General features: G+C 44.4%; 1 long non-coding RNA gene across 1 annotated transcript in view; it reads left to right on the forward strand.

Moving 5' to 3' along the window:
- The window catches only part of LOC309654339, a 1078238-nt gene that overhangs the window by 350341 nt on the left and 719695 nt on the right, over positions 1-8202 (forward strand). The gene's annotated exons all lie outside the window — the stretch shown is intronic.

Consider the following 8202-nt stretch of genomic DNA (forward strand, 5'->3'; position numbering starts at 1 on the left):
TTACACATGGAAAGCCAAAGTGTGTAGGGCATTCAGTGCGAAGGGGATGTAATACAATTTATTGAACCACCGGTTAGAGTTCTGCAGCTTCTCAATAAAAAAAGAGTGTTGGGCCGATAGTCCTGAAAACACAGACTCTCATATGGTGCCGGCAGGTGAAAGAGAGTTGGAGAACTGGAAAGCCTTGTCTTAGCTGGAGAGCAATCAGGAGAATCTGGCCTATTACATTTAAAATTAGGGGGGCTTCCCTGGTGGCGCAGTGGTTGAGAATCTGCCTGCCAATGCAGGAGACACGGGTTTGAGCCCTGGTCTGGGAAGATCCCACATGCCGCGGAGCAACTAGGCTCGTGAGCCACAACTACTGAGCCTCCGCATCTGGAGCCTGTGCCCTGCAACAAGAGAGGCCGCGACAGTGAAAGGCCCGCGCACCGCGATGAAGAGTGGCCCCCGCTCGCCGCAACTAGAGAAAGCCCTCGCACAGAAATGAAGACCCAACACAGCCCAAAATAAATAAATAAATTTATTTAAAAAAAAAAATATATAAAATAATAAAATTAGGCAACTATCTGTCTATCTATCTATGATTTGACACACACAGAATTTTAGCACCTATCTATATCTATATCTAATCTATATCTATATCTATATATCTATCCATAAAATTCTAGTTTAGGGTTCTGTCTCTAACCATATCTAAAACCAGGTTAATGATAATGAGCTGAGCAAATACATGGATGCTGAATGTATTTTGCAATAAAAGTGCACAGGGTTCTTTCTCCATACTAAGTACCTAAGTAGCAGCATTAAAAATGCATTCTATCCTGCTCATCCATTTTCTTGACTCTCCAGTGAAGGGTCCCTTTCTTGCTGGCCTGTAACAAACAGTGATTCAGAGAAACAGAACTAGGAGTGATCAACATGTTTTGATTAGCCATTAGGGTCCTCAGAGGAAGTAAGAGGGAAGTGAATTTGAACATTGAAGCTGACATTTCCTTTCTTTTTGAGCTCAGGTGAGGTTCATGTTTGTTGGGTGCTGACTTCTCCTGCTAAAATAGAAGTTCTTTTCTGAGTGTGAAAAGATTTCCAGGCCTGGCTGCTTCTTGCTAACTTTTCTATCTTTGTGCTTCTGCAGACCATGATGCCAATATCCCCAGGAATCTCTGAGTTCTTTCTGGGGCAGAACTGGTGGACTCGCTCTTTCTCAGCACACCTCTGCAGCCACTAGATGCTTGCATGCATGGGGTTCTCCTGGTTCCCAGATTTTCTGCCACTTCCTTTTCTGTAAGTAGAAATTATTGTGAACCAGGTGGACCAAATGTATACTAGCTAATTGGAATTTTTATGTGAATGATTTTTGTCTGTGCTACCAGGAAAGACTTCAGGTGAAACCCGAGCAGATCCCGGGCCTTCTGTTACAGGGCTGTGTAGATAGCATTTTCTAAAGGAAGACCTTGTAACAATAAGAGAGCCGTTTCCTTGTCAGTGAAGGGAACATCCTTTAAACATTCTTGTTCTTGAGATGGAGAATTTAAGTTGGTGCCAGATCCAAGAGGGAGAGAATAGTTCCACAGTGATTACATGAGCTGGGGCACATCCTTTAAGTTTGGCAAGTGTTTCACTTAGTTTGGCACATTGACCCCGAGGCACAGTACTAGCGTGGGCAAGTCAATGTCAGCTTTGGGTGGGAGTGGGGGAGGATGGGCACCAGTGAGGAGTCAGAGAGCCATCTGTGCGCTCCACATTTGCTCTGGGCGGCTAAAGGCTGTATGAAATTAATTGAACCAAACTAGGTGACCTGTGAGGTCTCTGTCCCCCTCACAGCAAAGTCAAATGTGGGTGGAGAGAGGGGAAAGGAAAGGGAAATGGAGCATTCAGTCCTGGCGCCTGCAAGTGGTTGAGCAGTACTCCTATTGTGCACTACTGTACACAGCCAGTCCTCAATTGCTAAAGGAGCCAGACTCTTCCTTTCCTTGATTCTGTCCAGCATAATCAGTATCGCCCCGACACACACACACACACGAGTCCTCTCTTCTGTTCTCTCTTCTTCGTGCACAAGACTCGTGGGGGTGTTCACACACACACGCCCACCCCACCCTTCCACACAGCTGCTGACCTAGAGGTGTTAGCCACTCTGCAGCTGCTGTTCTTCTCACATTAATCTATAGGAATCAATGGACATTTCATTAGAGTAATCAAGTGCGGATGCATCCTGCATTTATATTCTGTCCCCCCTCCCTGCTGCTTTCACAGACTAATTGGTCCTACGGCCAAGAGTACATGGGTATTTTTCCCTATAGATGAATGTCAAGAACGGTTTTTTACTGCTGGTTGAAATACCTATCAATACAGTGTCTGTATAAAAGCCTTCGCCCATCAAAGCCGCAGAGCTGTTGATAATACATTATGCACTCTTGGTTCTAATGCATCTGACTTCCTCTTTTACACCTTATTGCACATCCATGCACCATTTATGTTTGTCTCATTCGAAGAATTAACTAGCTCTCGGCTGCCTTTGTTTTAATGTTTAGCCCCAGAAATAATTTTTCCCCTTTGTACATGTTGTCAATTGTTACGGGGCAGCTGTGGGAAGGAGCTGGAAGGGGAAGTGGCAAGGTGTTCATGTGGAGGATACACTTTTCAGTTCTGTTTCTTCCTATCTCACCATTAAATACACTTTTTCTTGCCAGGGCCATGTGCCAGGCGAAGGATACAGAGAACATCTTTGTTCTAAGTGGACTTTTTGTGACTGCACTTTGATAAAGCAAATAGACAAAAGAGGTTCCTGCTTCCCTCTTCCGTAAACGTGTGGCTAGGCGTGGTAATGGTCAGAGGCTGATGGGAAAGGAAAGGTCAACTGATAAACAAGAGCCTTGGCTTTAAGATGTGTGCATGACTAGAAGAAGTGACCATGCTGTGTAGTGCGGACTGGAATAATGGCTGCAGACCCTGTTTATCCCTGACACCTGCCATAACCACATCTGTCCTGTGGCATGACCAGGAAAGCACTGGAAAAAAGAAAAATGGGAGTCTGCTCTTGAAGAAATTTGGCAGACTTTGCTGACTCAGAAAGCTGGGAGGGGTTGGACTCACAAATGGCCCCTTTTCTGAAGATTTAGCTTGCTGGAAAAATGGAAGGAAGGGGTGTAGGTGCTCAGATAGTGAGTGGGTGGTCCCTGGAACAAACAGGAGGCCAGAGAGTGGAGTGTCTGAGCCAGTTGTTTTACTCCTATATAGGGAACTAGGTTAGATGCAAAATAGAAGTCAGAGGGCCAGGTTCTAGCAGATGTCTTTCTTCCACTTTATCATTGTTCTTACTTACATTTGCTTTTTTCCAGAAGACAAATTGTGGAACTCAGGAGGATGGTGATTGCCTACCCTATCCTCACTTTGATGCTGAGATGTCACATGTCACTGTTCCTAGTCCCTAAGAGTAGTGAGCCAAGAAGTCTAGGACCCACTCCCCTCAGAGGAGAGTCAGAAGAACTTGGGCCCAAGGCTGCATTCTACCACTTTCTCTGTGTGTGACTGTGGGCAAGTCCTTGAATCATCTTGAGCCTCTGTTTCCTCATTTGTAAACTGAGAACCATATTAATGCTCACCCTTAAGACTGTTGCAAGGTTTGGAGTTCAGATATTCTAAACTGCTTTACGAAATGAGAAATACTGTGCAAATCTAAAGCACTGTGATTCTGATTATAACATAAAATTTTCTTTTTATAATGCAAAAATGCTCTTAACAAACATGTTTGCCATCTACCAAGTGCCACACGCTATGCCACTTCGAGCTCCATTTTCGCATTGAATCCTCACAGCAGCCTGTGTGTAAGGTATTAGTCGTTGCCTACAATTTGTGGATGAGAGCTGACGTCACCCAGCTCCCATCGTTCGTTTCCCAGTTCAGAAATCTTTCTATGGCTCCTCAAGGTGTCTCCTCACCACATGCCAAGGACAGTTGCTCCCCATGCACTGCTTTGCTTCCAGCATCTGCTCTTGCAGGAGGTGCTGCTGACAGATCCGATTGTGAACCCTCAGTCCAGGGCTGGTCTCCTCGGAGTGGTATACCACAAGGCTCCTAACCACAGTGGCCAAGTCCCATCCCACTCCTCTTCCTCTGCATCTGTTCAGTGCATCTCTGCTCTAAGGGAGAGATCAGCAGAAGGCATGTTCTCATCATCCCAGTGGAAGCACAATACATGATGGGTTAAGGTGGCTTTCATAGGCTGCCTTGGAAACTCTTACTCTTACAAATTTTGTGTTCCAGGGAAATGTAAGTTCTGAATCACTTCTTAAGCTCCTTGAGGATTCAGTCAGATTATAACTTGGGGTCTGCATTAAATTATGAACCAGAGAATGGTTCAAATGGCTAGGGTTGTGTGCTGGTAATGACCACTCTGGTTGAGTCTAGTAAGGAACCAGAAAGCTTTGTGTTTGAATTTTTGACCCCAGAATGCCCTTTTGGATCATTCTTTCTTAAGTTGTTTGCTTACCTTCTTACCTTCTGTCATTTGTGGGTTCTAGAGATTATAGTCAGGACTTTCTTAGGGGTCAACACAAAACAGTCTTAGCCATCTGTCCCTCAGATGAGCATGTCTCTCCTGAGATGGATGTGCATCTTGGACCTTCTTGTGTTGCTCTTATTTCCCAGGCCCTGCTGACTTGGGCCAAGTGTTGGGAACTAGGCATAAAGTCACTTCTGATTCTGCAGACCTCAGCTTGTTTCGAAGAAGTGTAGGACAGTATTTCTTCTCACTGATTCTTGGCCCTAGTGGGATTGCAAGAGTGACAGTGAAGACCAGAAGTGACCTTCCTGTGTGTACAGTCTCAAAGCCTGGGGTATTCATGGATGCCAGATCCATGGATTAATATAGGAGCAAGTTCTTTGGGATATGTGTCCCAAACTTTTTGAAGTTGACATCCCTGAAGGTAACCATATGTCGCCTTAACTCATGACAGTGGAGCCACCATATGAGGAAGATTCCTGCACCATGAAAGTGTGGTGCAGTAGAAAGAGAATGCCTTATAGAGTCAGATAGCTGGTGTGGAGATCCAAGATCCAGTGGTTCCAGGTGAGCTTTGCGATTTGGGGCGGATTATAGAACATTTCAAAGCCTCAGTCTATGCATAAGTAAAATGAGGATAGTAGTCGTACCTATCTCATAGGGTATTGTGAGGATTGAGCAAGATAATATATTAAAGTTGTTAGCATAGTGCTCAGAACACTGCCTTAATAAATATTGCCACTTATTATTATTATTCATAGAGTTTTATTAGAATTAAATGAGATACTGTCTAGAGCACCCGGTATAGCTTCTCACACACAATAGGCACGTCTTAACTAGTATGCAGACTCCAAATCCCCACCAAGAAAAGATATTTAAAAAAAATTTTGTAACCATTTCTGTATGACCTTTCCTCTCCAAAATCCTTATGGTTTGCCCAAGAGGGAAACAAGATGATTCCTCATTTCCCCTGACATCTTCTGAGGCAGATTTCCCTCCCTCCACCTTATTTCAATGGCTGTGCAGCTATGCACTTGAGCAATCTTGCTACACTGTGTACATTACTGAGCTAGTTTCTTGGAGGGAAATTGCAGCCGGAGGAAGGTTCTGGGAATTGCACAGTGCTTGGACACAAGAATTCCAAGGGGCTTTTTTTTTTCTCTGGTTTTAACAGCAAACATCATTGGAACTTTGCTGATTCCTGAGGGCTGTGGGGATCTGTGTAATTTTCTTCAGGAATTGGACTGAAAGTTGCTATGAACTTCTCAGTTCAGTGTCTGGTTTTTTGTCCTATGAGTGCTTCTGGCAGCTTGACTTAGTAATGTGGTGATTCATTTATTTATTGCATTTCTTGAGCAACTGTGGTTTACTATTCAGAAACAAATTATAACTTATTTCCATGAATGTTGAGGAGGAAATGGAAATATAGAAAGATATCTGAAGGATGAGATGTGAGGGAGAAACTCCTCTTGCTAGGAGGCTCTGAGACCGAGACAGTAAGATGGAGGGAGCTGCTTTGGTGGGAGCTGGAAGGTGGGTGTTAAGGACCAGGCAGGGGCTTTAGAAGGGAGAAGTTCTGTAGAGGAGCCATTATGGCAGAGCAGAGAGGTGAAGAGGCGGGCGGGTGGAGCATGTTGAATTGCTGGTTGTGAGTGGGAAGCGGAGGTAGAGACAGGCCTTGCACCACAGGGAGCAGCACCTTCTTCTGTACCTGCCTCTGTACTGAGCACACAGAGCAGCCACTTCCCATGTTGTATTTCTTCTCTGAACTCGCCATCTTTGTTCTGTAGCACTGACTCTCTTCTAAATGTTAGATATTGTCTTAACAATCATAAATCATAAATCCTTATAGCAGAAGCTGTCGATGCCCCACTCACACACCCTCCACACTTACAGTTTCTGGAAAGGCTAATGGCTTCCTGCTGTCAGGACCTGCGACCCTCTACATCTGCGAGCTATCTGTGGCTGCAGGAGTGTGCTTGGTTGCCATACAGGCAGGCCAGAGGTGCTAAGGAGTGAACACTCTGCATGTATGGTCCTCAACTAATGACGGAAGGGAGTTAGTGGATGGATAGCCCAGCTTCCTCACCTCTTAGTGGGTCCACGCTGAGGTGTGTTCTCATTACTTCTCACGAGTCCCTGGGGAGGTAAAGCCCCAGCTGCCCCCAGTAGCAACCTGCTCACTAACACACTCTGTGTGCCATTCTTTCCCTGCCCTCTCTCACTTCACCTCTCCTCTACCCCTGCTTCCTGGCATTACCTCCAAAATAAACTACGTGCACTCAAATCTTTGTCTCAGGAAGTTTCTGGCAAAACCTAACAGAAAGTGGACCTTTAGTGTAAACTTTTGTTTGTACATACATTTTTGTTAATGACATCTCACCATGCCAGACTCTGTGCTAGATGCTGAGCTGGGAGAGTTTCTTTCTTCTTGTCCCTACCCCTCACTTCCATCACCACTGCTACTACTGCCACCACCACAGGACCAGACAGAGTGCCTGGCTCACAGGAAGTGCTCAGTAAGCACCTGTTAAATGAAACAAAATGAAATACCTCTGTAAAATAGCGCTGGAGTACAAGTTTGGGGACTTCCTCATCGGTTTTAGTCGTGTTAATTTTTACACTGTGTGACCTTAAACAAGACACTTTGCCTATGTGGGCATCAGTTTTCTCATTGAAAAAAAAAAGGGGGGGTTGGATGACATGACCTCTAAAGTTTCATCCAGGTAGGAATATATACAGAGTATGGAGTATACGTAAATGGCCATTCTTTCTCAAGCATGTATGTCTTGTCTTCTTGAATAGAAATCCTAGTATTGTGCCTGTGGCTCTGGTTAAATTCAGATCATTTATTCTGCAGCAAAATCTATTACATCAAAGGAAGTAGAAAACACAATCCAATAATATTTGATTTGCAGACTGAATATTCATAGGGTTTTGCTTTGGTGTTACAAATTCCTGTTCTTCTAATTAGGATGGTGAACTGAAAGTTGATATAAGCAGCATTCATTACTAGGAACCTCCTATGCCAGGAGAATGGAAACAAATCCTGGCTAAAACCCCAGCCATGGTTTTTATTCTTTGCCCCCCAGTAAAGGTGGTTGTAGAACAACTAGAAGGATTGATGTCCCAGAAAGTGTTGAGGGAGATCGGGGCCCAGCTTCACACATTGCAGTCAGCACCTTCCACTCCGACCTGGAGGGCACCACCTTGCAGAGCGAGGGGGGCTCAGGCTCCACATCCATTAACTCCTTGGCTTCTCGTTTGAAACTGACAACGAGGTGACATGGGCGACTGTCCACAAGTAACAAGACAGAGACCATCAACTCATTCCACATGGGCCACCAGACAGCACCTAGAGGTAATAACATTCTATCAGTAGTGACCTGGGTTCGATTCAAATCAGTGATTTAGGGGTGAAAGGCGCTGGATTCTATTATGAAGTGCCCTTAGCTGTCTAGGGGCTGAAAAACCATCCCTGCATCGTAGTTAATGACAGAATCAAAGAAGTCAGTCTTGTTCTTCCTTTCTTTTTAAAAATTTAATATAGTTTTGGATTGAGTTGGGCATGGATCCACCAATAGAACTTAGCAGAGAAGATTGGTTAATATGCTTCAACTAAGTATATTAAGCGTTGATGAGGATAACACATCTTCATGTTGTTTATCATTTTTACTTCTTTCTTTTTTTTTTAAGATCATTAC

This window comes from Balaenoptera physalus (genome assembly GCF_965194825.1).
Source record: "Balaenoptera physalus genome assembly, chromosome: 2".
In the NCBI taxonomy this organism is placed as follows: Eukaryota; Metazoa; Chordata; class Mammalia; order Artiodactyla; family Balaenopteridae; genus Balaenoptera; species Balaenoptera physalus.